Below are 10,474 nucleotides of genomic sequence, written 5' to 3' on the forward strand. Positions count from 1 at the left end.
TAATTGGTTTGGTAGACACTATAAAACGATTGCAGTCCAAAACCTACAATTTTATGTATTTTAAGCCAAAAATGAAATAAATGTCTCTTTCAAGATCAACGCGCGTCATCGTGTTCTATCAGCGAATAGACAACAATCTCGGAAGAACCAATTAAATTTGAGGATTTCCAAAAGAACATGCTGAGTGGCTACTTATGTATGACATTTTGATAACACAGCCAAGTATCGAATTCTCTTACACAGTAGTTCAAGTTTTAGCCAAGTACAAGTCGATGCAAAAATTTCTCTGTCCCTTCTGATTATACAACTCATTTCCCTATAGGTTGCCTCGATCTAGGCATTTTATGACAAAATAAATGAAAGAAAAAGTCAAACAGCATGTCTATCATGAGCACAGACACTGAACGGCCTTGTCATCAGCACAAGCCCTGCGATGGGTTCCAGACTTGGAAGATCACAGCCGGGCGGATTCTCGAACTTGAAGCTGTGTAGCAGCCGTGCTAACACAAGGAAGAGCTCAATCCGTGCCAGAGACTCCCCAATACAAACTCGACGACCAGCCGCAAATGGGAGAAAACGGTCAGGTTTTGGAGGCACAAAATTACCTTCTTCGTCCAGGAACCTTTCAGGCCTGAACTCATTGGGTTCATCCCAAATTTCTGGGTCGTGGTGGAGGGACCATAGGTTGGTTAACACTGTCGTGCCCTTAGGAACACTATATCCCTGCAGAGTCGTATCCACTGTCGTCTTGTGAGGAATTGCCAGCGGGCCAAGAGATGAGATACGCAGGGTCTCAGTTATGGTGGCTTCCAAATATGGCAGGTTCTTCTTGTCCTTAAGTTCTGGTAAACGGTCCGGACCAATGACATAATCCAGCTCTTGATGCAGCATCTGCTGCACGTCTGGGTAGTTAATCAGGTACAGCAGTGCCCAACACAAGGTGCTTGCAGTAGTTTCCATACCAGCTACGAAGAACTCACCCATAATAACCATGATAGCCTGGTCTGTCAGGAATCCCTTGAAGGACGAGTCTTCGTCTTCAGCGTCTCTCTTCGCCTTCAATAGCGCGTCTGTCAGATCTTGAGGATTGCCAACTCTATTCGCATTTACGTGTTCTTGATAAATCCTGCCAACCAGCTCGTCTCGTTCTTTGCATTTTTCCTTTAGTTTCTGGGACTTTTGAAGAAACTTGACTGGAATAAACTTTAGCCAGGAGAACACGTCCACGACACTTCCAGCTGCAAGCAAACCCACGACTGTGTTGGTGATTTCAACAAGCTTTGTAAATTCGGGATCGTCCAGCTCGTATCTCGAGCCAAACACCAAAGCGCACATCACATTCGTCACAGCCAGTCGAATGTCTTTAGTGATGTCGTGTGGTTGTCCATTTGTGGAGCGGACTCTTTTCAAGAGCAAATCGAGTTCATCATTAATGACAGACTCTTGCTTTAGCTTGCCGGTGCTGTACATTTTGAGCGCAGAAGCGGCCACCTTGCGACGCAGCCTCCACTCCGGACAATAATCCGCTAGACCGATTGCCTTGCCTTTGTTCGAATAAATTTCTGTTGTGTAGAGACTCGGACGTCCGGCAAATTCGACAGACTTTGTAATGAGGACCTCTTTGAGAGCTTTTCCACTACTTACGACTACCGCCAGCTGGCTGCCAAGATACAGACGAAACACTTTGCCACATTGTTTTTGCAATTCGACAAGGTCAACATGGCGTGAATCGGCAGCCAGTTAGCCAGTTTGTGCAGATTTCCAATAATTGGTAAAGGAAATGGCCCTGGAGGAAGATTTCTGGTTGCAGTAAAGTGATTGAGGACCAGTGTTATTAGAGCTACTGCCACAATAAGCCATGCTAATTCTTCAAACATGGTCAGTCAGTTTGTGGTAGGTACAGGGAGAAGAATGCCACTATACTCCAATTGTGATCTTAAAGTATAAATGTGCTCAATGGAACCGCTCTTTCTCACACACGCAACTCAATCGTCTACATTTGTAACTATAAACCTACGTTGTACTGTGCTTTACATGTTACTTTCCACGTACTGATTGAAACATAAGACGTACAAGCTAACCTCGCCCATGAACTTACTACTCACTGACCAGGCTAACCTCACGTTTATAATTTGCAATGAGGCGATACTAGCATATAAGGAGGGAGTAGACTGTGCACAGTCCTCTATTTTGTCGTATTATTTTGCGTTAAAAAAGAGGCTGTGATCAGTGAAGAGAGGGAGGGCAGGATCACAGGTAACCTCACGCAAGAACTTTCCGCTGCATGCAGTCATCCGTGTGCTGATAGAAGCGCCATTTCACGGCGCCGGAGAAAACTACATGTACCATATTTTCTCAATTAAACGCCGGGTCTCCAAGGTGGAGTCAAAAAAGCCCCTCGAGCATTTATTTTATAATAAGTTGCAGGTACAATGGGAAGATATATGTCTGTCAAAAATAATGCCTAAAAACCGTTGCTTAATATATACCGGACAAGAATTGACTGCAGAGTCAAATAAATGCCGGTCCACCAGGTGAAGTTTGAAATAAACGCCGGGGGCGTTTTATCAAGAAAATACGTTCTCGGTCAACTGTCTGTTATCAAGACATCACTACTTTTAACCAACTATGAAAAACATTTCTACAGTCATGTGCAATGTTCTGATTTTTGACTTTTGCCAAAGATAACAGATTGCCCTTGTGGTAAATCTGTTCATCTTGAAATATTTTGGCAAGACTGGACTCCCAGTACCGGAACGTAACCTGCAATCAGACGTTCGTTTTTTCGAAAGGGAGAGGGAAAAAAAGAGACTGCTCTCCAGTTTCCCGGAGTGATAAGAAGGGAGGGGTCATGATCTCAGGTTACCTGGGACGGATTACTATACTACGGACCCCGTGTTCAACCCTGGCATTGGGCTGGCGAGAGCGGAAATGTCAGAAATGTTTACCAAACATGAAAAAGTGGACAGTGGGCCCCGTGCAGTTGTAGAAATGCGTGAATGAGTAACAAATTCCATCTTATCGTCCTTCCGCAAGCCCGTCAAGTCGAGTAATGTTCCGTATGTGGACTCCCTCGGGGTTCTTATGGAAATGATAGGAAGTAATTTTTACTTCCTGCTTTCCCAAATAGCTAAAGACCGCTAAACACGAAAACGTGCTATACTGCATGCAGTTGTTCACCTGCTGGCAAATAAACGTCAAGTACATTGAGCTATCCGGCCCTATCCCCCACCAGGGGGCAAGGAACTAAGAGACATTGAGCTATTTTGCGGTATGCCTCAAATGGTGTAGATTTACAGTTACTGTAATTGAACTTGTTGCACGATCAGGTTTCGTTTTGTTGACATAGCATTAAGGGCAATCGCTTTAAAAGACCTCTTTCACAGGCCCTTTGTTGCATGAAAAAAATCTGTGATGTTAAGGTGTTACCATGTAATGTCAAACATTTCGTACGAATTATTTTAAGTGTTGGGTTTTTAATGAAAGACATAATTTTCCCGACAGTTTCTTGTGATTTGGGTCAAAATTCAGATACACTGTTTCGGACTCTGTAACAACAAATATAACATAAAGGCATATGAAAGGGTTACGTCTTCGCGCTTCCTCTTCCGCCGCGGCCCCCTCCTCCCCGCGTGGGCTCCTTTGCGCTGCTCCCGGCCTGCTGCCGCGGCGTTGACTCCCCACCCTCGGCTGGCCCCTCCGCGCGCCTCTCCCGTGCCTGCTTGTTGGACTGCTGCGTTCCGCCGTCTGTCTCACCTTTGCCCGACACCAGACTGGCGTCGTGACACTGGGGTCCGGGCTCGCTCCCGCACTGGCGGTGGTGCTTGCTCCTCGACCTCGGCACTGTTGTGGTTTTTTGTTGGGGTTTTTGTTGTTTTTTGTTGTTGTTGTTGTTGTGTTTTGTGTTGTGATTTTTTTTATTATTATTATTATTGTTAACAACGGTATAGAAAGGGTAGGGGTTTAGACCTCGTGGCAGACCATCCTTGAAGATATTTTTTAGTATCTCCTCCCCCGGTTCAATTAATGAAATTGAGATGAACATCGCTTGATTTTCTTGTATCAACATTGAAACAGGGGTTCTCCTAGGCCTCGTAACATAAACTGTGTAAAGCCCAGAAGGATTTGTTGAGATGTATCTTATTCTTGCTCCTTATGAGACATTTATGGAATAACAACTATGCAAAAAATAAGATACAAACTGTCTGATTGATTGATTGATTGATTGATTGATTGATTGACTGATGAAATTATCATCAAATGGATAATTTGTTATGTGTCTTTACCACAAGCCTGTCTGTATGGATTGCTTCATTTGTTCTCTCCTAAATATAACAGACCTCTCAAGTCTCACGATTTTGCCTATTTAGTTCATTCTCACGGTCTCACGATGAGACACAAAAATCTCACGATAAACTGAGTCACTAGCTGCAAAGATACAATTTCCATGTGCAGTGCTATTTTTGGCTTACTAAGGCGATTGTCTCATGATTAGCATCTGATTTTAGTTATTTTTTGTCCTTCAATTTCCCGGTTTTTACTAGATCTTACTGAAGCCACTCGATTTTTTTACCTTTATCTCCAGATTTCTGGTTTTTAAGGTCGAGAGGTCGGATATACACCCTTTTGTCTTCGTGTCTGTTTTAGTCAAAACAAGGGCGTACCGCTACCCTGGGTGCCAGAGGCTTTTCATGCGCGGTTGCGGCCCCCGAAACGAAGTATTCCGCCATTTCACCGCGCGAAAACATCCTCTGGTATCCAGGGCAACGTTCCGCTGACCAGGGTATGGTTTTCAGGGTCTTTCGTGACCCAGCGGTCAAACGCACTGCGCGCGTGCTATTCCAGCCTAAACTGCTGCTACAAGATCTAGACGTTATATATTTTCAAAATCCTCGACTTTTAAGCCAAAATTTAAGACAATCACAGTCACTGAAAAGTTAAGCTTAGTACACCGCATATGCACAGAATCCTCCGAGTTTACGGCTCTTTATTTGGTTTACCAATGCTACTTTTAACGCAACTTCGTCTCCAGGGCTATCCGCGTGATGCCTCCGACAAATATCCCTGGTACAGGCTGTTTTATTGAGCGTAAGGATTGGTCGATTTATATTTTGAATATATTCTTGCATTTGATTGGCGGACGTTTCAAGCTTATGGCGAGGCTACGGCGTGGATGCAGATCAGATCGCACTTTGTGGACTGCGGTCAGTCAACACAAAGTTCACAAAACTACTAAGCCTTTTCAAAGTCATTTGTCATTTTCCCGCTTTAGTTATTAATACCTGTTAGTAGAAACTCAGTCGTGTTCTATTTGAAATCTGCGAATCTGATTGGTTCTCTCATTGATTTCTATTCGCCGATAGAAAACAATCGCGCGCGCGTTGCTCTTTAAAGGGCGAATTTTTCTTGATTTTTGGCTTAAAAAGTACATAAAATTGTAGGTTTTGGACTGCAATTATTTAAAGTTTCTACTAAAACAATTAGACTACTCGCCCTCGTTATCTATGAGCGATAGTCAACTCGGCTGCGCCTCGTTGACTATTCGCTCATAGAAAACTCGGGCTCGTAGTCTAATTGTTAATTAGTATCATCAGTGTTAGTAATGTAACAACGTAATGGCAGCGCTAACAAATCCCCAACGTTGAGTGGGGGGGCAGGAAATAGCTTGAAAACTTTCTACATATCACATTTGACGAAAGATTGTTAACTGTGCGCGTTACTGGCGCAATTTATCTCAACTCAGCTAGTCCAGTGGTTTCTCAAGTTCTCAAGGCTCCATTTTCAGCCATTTTGTAGCAGGGAATAATGACAGGAAAGATCAAACAGCATGTCTCTTGAGAGGCCAAACACTGAATGGCCGTGGCATCAACACAAGACCTACAATGGGTTCCAGGGTTGGAAGATCGCAGCCTGGTGGATTATCGAACTTGAAGCTGTGCAGCAAGCGTGCTAAGACCAGGAAGAGCTCAATTCGTGCCAGAGACTCCCCAATACAAACTCGACGACCAGCCGAAAAAGGAAGAAAGCGATCAGGTTTTGGAGGCACAAAATTACCTTCCTCGTCCAGGAACCTTTCAGGCCTGAAAGTATCAGGATTGTCCCAAATTTCTGGGTCGTGATGGAGGGACCATAGATTGGTTATTACTGTGGTACCCTTAGGAATGCTGTATCCCTGCAAAGTCGTATCCACTGTCGTTTTGTGAGGGACTGAGAGCGGGCCAAGGGACGAGAAGCGTAGGGTCTCAGTTATGGTAGCTTCCAAGTATGGCAGATTCTTCTTGTCCTCAAGTTCTGGTAAACAGTCCGGACCAATGACTTGATCCAGCTCTTGATGTACCATCTGCTGGACGACTGGGTAATGAATCAGGTACAATAGTGCATAACACAAGGTGCTTGCAGTGGTTTCCATTCCAGCTATGAAGACCTCACTCATAGTTATAATGAGATTCTCATTCGTCAGGAATCCTTTGATGGACGAGTCCTCTTCTTCAGCTTCTTTCTTCGCTTTCAGCAGCGCGTCTGTCAGATCTTGTGGATTGGCAACTCTATTCGCCGCCACATGCTCTCGATAAATCATACCAAATAGCTCGTCCCGTTCTTTGCATTTCTCTTTTAGTTTCTGAATAGACTTGAATGGAATAAACTTCAGCCACGGGAACACGTCCACTACACTTCCAGCCGCAACCATACTCGCCATCGTGTCAGTAATTTCCATAAACTTTGTAAACACGGGGTCATCTAGTTCATATCTCGAACCAAACACCAAAGCGCAGATTACATTCATCACAGCCAGTCGAATCTCTTTAATGATGTCGTGTGGTTGCCCATTTCTAGAGCGGACTCGTTTCAAGAGCAGGTCAAATTCATCGTTAATGACGGACCCTTGTCTTAGCTTTCTGGTGAAGTACATTTTGAGAGCAGAGACAACAACCTTGCGATGAAGGTTCCACTCCGGAGAATAATCCGTTGGACCGATTCCTTTTCCCCTTGTGTAAAGTTCCGAAGTGTAGAGATTCGGACGTCCAGCGAATTCGGCGGACTTTGTAACGAGGACCTCTTTGAGAGCTTTTTCACCACTATCGACTACTACGAGTTGGCTGCCAAGATACATACGAAAAACTTTGCCATATTGTTTTTCCAATTCCGTGAGGTCAGTATGGCGTGAATCGGCAGCTAATTTGTGCGCATTTCCAATAATTGGTAATGGAAATGGCCCTGGAGGAAGATTTCTGGTTGTTGTAAAGTGGTTGACGATCAGTGTTACTAGAATTACTGCCACAATAAGCCATGCCAATTCTTCAAACATGATTTTTCTACGATTCTACGTCGGTAGAACGTTGTAATCATTCAACCCTGCAACTGGATCAATCAGATTATTCATTCAAAATATGTGGAATTTGTACCCTTGATTGATTAACCCCCTATTCAGATAGTCTTTAGGTTCGTCACGCAATCCTTCTGACGAGCGCGCATAGGAGGATTGCGTTGGAGATCAGGCTAACCCTTGATCGTGTCTGATATTTCAGTAAGACTCGCGTCGATTGTTTTTTTCCTTTTGGCAATTTCAAACCCTTTCGTTATCGTGTCCCCCTGTGTGTATTTTTTTTTTTAATCACTTGGCGACCATTTGCTGACCGTTAAGCACGTGGCCTCTTGGTACAGTATTTTTATAGTCTTATCTCCAGAGGCTACAATCCTTTTGTTCGAAAAGGTTCAATGCCAAAAGGTTTACGGCGTCTGGCGACTAGAATGTTGACATTTTATGTTCCACCAGCAATAATGTTCGCAACATTGCGTGACGAAAATATGAATTACTGCTCGGTCCAGCCCCTCTTAACAAAAAACGGACAAACGCATTTTTGAAAACAAATATACCTTTTCACTTGACATTTCGTATGCTTCTACATGCGTCTTCGGAAGTGAAAGAACATAAAAGAGATAATAGCACAAAATGTTGTAATATTGATTAAAAATTTACGTTTAAAAATAGTAATGCTGTTTGAATATCTTATGTCTAAATCTACATTGTTTCAGTCTTTAAAAGCTTGGTAATTTTAGTTGTTCGTTGCTTTCCCCAGTTCATGAAACTGAACGCTTGATTGCTTTCGACATAGATAAATTATGATGCAGTGTTTTCTAGTGGCATCATCTTGTGAATCCATATCTCCTTTGTGACTTGCTTTTTCTTTGTATACACTCGTCTAAGCTCTCGCCAGTATTTATACTGACTAATGAAGTCAACCGAGGTGCTATTCCGTTACCAATTGTTTTTGATTTAATTTCTGTTGGAAGTTACTTTGTTTTCTATGCGTTGTCTATCACTTCGAGGAGGACGCTACTTATAATCGTTATAACAGACTTCTTTTATAACTTATCGTTTAATGCGCTGATTACAAAACATATGTGTAATACAGATAGCCTGCGTCTCGGCTTACCCAAGCCGTTAGCCTCAAGAAGCACAGGTGTGCATCACCCGTTCATCTTACGAAGCTAGATCGTGAGTAGCACGAACTCAAGAGGCGACGCAGGCTATATAGTGACAAGCTATCTGGAATAAACATTTGCATGATCACAAAGTCATACTTGAAATCGTTAGGAGTATTCTCTAATTGCAAACAGCAAGTCTCTTGAGAGCACAAACGCTGAATGGTCGTGGCATCAACACAAGACCTACAATGGGTTCCAGGGTTGGAAGATCACATCCTGGTGGATTCTCGAACTTGAAGCTGTGCAGCAGGCGTGCTAAGACGAGAAAGATTTCAATTCGTGCCAGAGACTCCCCGAAACAACCTCGACGACCAGCAGAAAACGGCAGGAAACGGTCGGATTTTGGAGGCACAAAATTGCCTCCCTCGTTTAGGAACCTTTCAGGCCTGAACTCATTGGGCTCATCCCAAATTTCTGGGTCGTGGTGGAGGGACCGTAGATTGGTCAACACTGTGGTGCCCTTAGGAATGCTGTACCCCTGCAGAGTCGTATCCACTGTCGCCTTGTGAGGAATTGCCAGCGGGCCAACAGATGATAAGCGTAGGGTCTCAGTTATGGTGGCTTCCAAATATGGCAGGTTCTTCTTGTCCTCAAGTTCTGGTAAACGGTCCGGACCAATGACTTGATCCAGCTCTTGATGTAGCTTTTGCTGGACAACTGGGTTATGAATCAGGTACAACATAGCCCAACACAAGGTGCTTCCAGTGGTTTCCATTCCAGCTATGAATATTTCACTCATGGTCAAGATGAGATGCTGATCTGTCAGGAGTCCTTTGATTGACGAGTCCTCTTCTTCAGCTTCCTGTTTTGCCTTCAGCAGCGCGTCCGTCAGATCTCGAGGATTGGCAACTCTATTCGCCACTACATGTTCTCGATAAATTCTATCAAACAACTCGTTGCGTTCTATGCATTTCTCTTTAAGGCTCTGAATAGACTTGAATGGAATAAACTTTAGCCAGGGGAACACATCGACTATACTTCCAGCTGCAAGCATGCTCACTATTGTGTGGGTGACTTCCATAAACCTTGTAAATTCGGGGTCATTAAGTTCATATCTCGAACCAAACACCAAAGCGCAGATTACATTCATCACAGCCAGTCGAATCTCTTTAGTGATGTCGTGTGGCTGTCCATTTCTGAAGCGAACTCGTTTCAAGAGCAGGTCAAATTCGTCTTTAATGACGGACCCCTGGTTCAACTTGCCTGTGCTGTACGTTTTGAGTGCAGAGACAACAACCTTGCGATGTAGCCTCCAGCCGGGAGAATAATCCACAAAACCGATTGCCTTGCCCTTCGAGTAAACTTCCGAAGTGTAGAAACTTGGACGTCCGGCAAATTCGGCCGACTTTGTAACGAGGACCTCTTTGAGAGCTTTTTCAGCACTAACGACTACTACGAGTTGGCTGCCAAGATACAGACGAAACACTTTGCCATATTGTTTTGCCAATTCCATGAGGTCAACATGGCGTGAATCGGCAGCTAAGTTGTGCGCATTTCCAATAATTGGTAAAGGAAAGGACCCTGGAGGAAGATTTCTGGTTGTAGTGAAGTGATTGACGATCAGTGTTACTAGAATTACTGCCACAACAAGCCATGCCAGTTCTTCAAATATGATTTTTCTACGATTCTACGTCGCTAAAACGTTGAAATCATTCAACCCTGCAATTGGATCAATTGTCATGCATTCTAAATATGTGGAATTTTTACCCTTGATTGATACATTGATTAACCTCCTACGTACTCGTCTCAGACGCTCTGTAGTAGGTTCATCACGCAATCTTTTCTGACAAGCCCATGGGACGATTTCTTTGCGTAACCCTTGATGATGTTTGTTATTTCAGTAAAGACCTTAAAGTATTGCTTGATTGTTTCTTCAATTCTGGTTCATTCAATCGCTTCGTTATCATGTCTCCTTGTGTGTATTTTGGGGGTTGACACGGGCTCCACGGTCAGGGGATCACCTGGCGACCATCCGGTGGTCGACAAA

General features: G+C 43.8%; 2 pseudogenes; both read right to left on the minus strand.

The window, feature by feature from the left end:
* Positions 1–273: 273 nt before the first annotated feature.
* On the minus strand, positions 274–7,416 carry LOC144666554 (uncharacterized; annotated as a pseudogene).
* Positions 7,417–7,612: 196 nt separating this feature from the next.
* Positions 7,613–10,147, minus strand: LOC144665505 (steroid 17-alpha-hydroxylase/17,20 lyase pseudogene; annotated as a pseudogene).
* Positions 10,148–10,474: the final 327 nt, after the last annotated feature.

The sequence above is a fragment of the Oculina patagonica genome, chromosome 9, assembly GCF_052425735.1.
Source record: "Oculina patagonica isolate OP01 chromosome 9, crgOcupat, whole genome shotgun sequence".
NCBI lineage: Eukaryota > Metazoa > Cnidaria > Anthozoa > Scleractinia > Oculinidae > Oculina > Oculina patagonica.